Source organism: Rhipicephalus sanguineus, chromosome 6, assembly GCF_013339695.2.
Source record: "Rhipicephalus sanguineus isolate Rsan-2018 chromosome 6, BIME_Rsan_1.4, whole genome shotgun sequence".
NCBI lineage: Eukaryota > Metazoa > Arthropoda > Arachnida > Ixodida > Ixodidae > Rhipicephalus > Rhipicephalus sanguineus.
Window position 1 is genome coordinate 97,405,188 of NC_051181.1, and position 879 is coordinate 97,406,066.

Here is an 879-nt window from a genome sequence, read left to right on the forward strand (position 1 = left end):
ACTCAGGAGCGCGCAGCTGGCTAGCGCGTGCCATTAAACAGCCTGGCCCTCAAATTCCGCTTACGGCCATATATTTCGTCTTCGTAGACGTGCGCTTCGCGATCTATGCACGCTCATACGAATACGTGGATTTTGACGTATACTCAGCTGAAGTATTAAACCCGTAACGTTGGCCTGGCGAAAGGGCGGTATGAGTTCTGCGAGAGCTTCACTAAACGCAACTGCAACGTTAGTTTTATCCGCCTAGCGTGAACCTCAATTATTTCGAACTGAGTGCACGTAGAGTTTTCCAATAAACATTTGCCAGAACTTTCTGGCAGTGGCTGTTTCAGCTGATGTTGGGGCCGGTGTTCTTTTTATGGCCGTTCCACTTTTACCGGTATACCGACGCGCTTTCAAAAGTGGTATGACCTCATGCACTTCCTCCCTTAGAGCGCCTCTGCGAATGGACCTTTCTTCCTTAGACCGATTTCGAACGGCTGCAATGGGTGGCTTTTGGTTGCTATTCATCGTTATGCGGAATAGGCGTGGCACTCTCGCGAGCGCATCAAACACTTCCTTAGCATAAGCGTGCGTATTCCAAGCCTCATCCCGCTGCTTTTATAGCCAGGAATACGATACATCCGTTCGCCAAACAACAGGCCCGGGTCCGCATACTGATACGGGACTCACGTCTCACCATCCAAATGCGGCTCATGTGGTTTACGCGTCCAACGTCTTTTCTTTGTTTAGCGCCTCGGAATTTCTGTTTCATGGAGTCTTGCTATATACGAGTCGTGGTACATTTGCCTATAATAAACTTGGCAGATGCGGTCGTCTGCCATATATCTGATAGGGAAAAAATATACTATGCTGTTTGTGAGTAAATATAGTCTATCC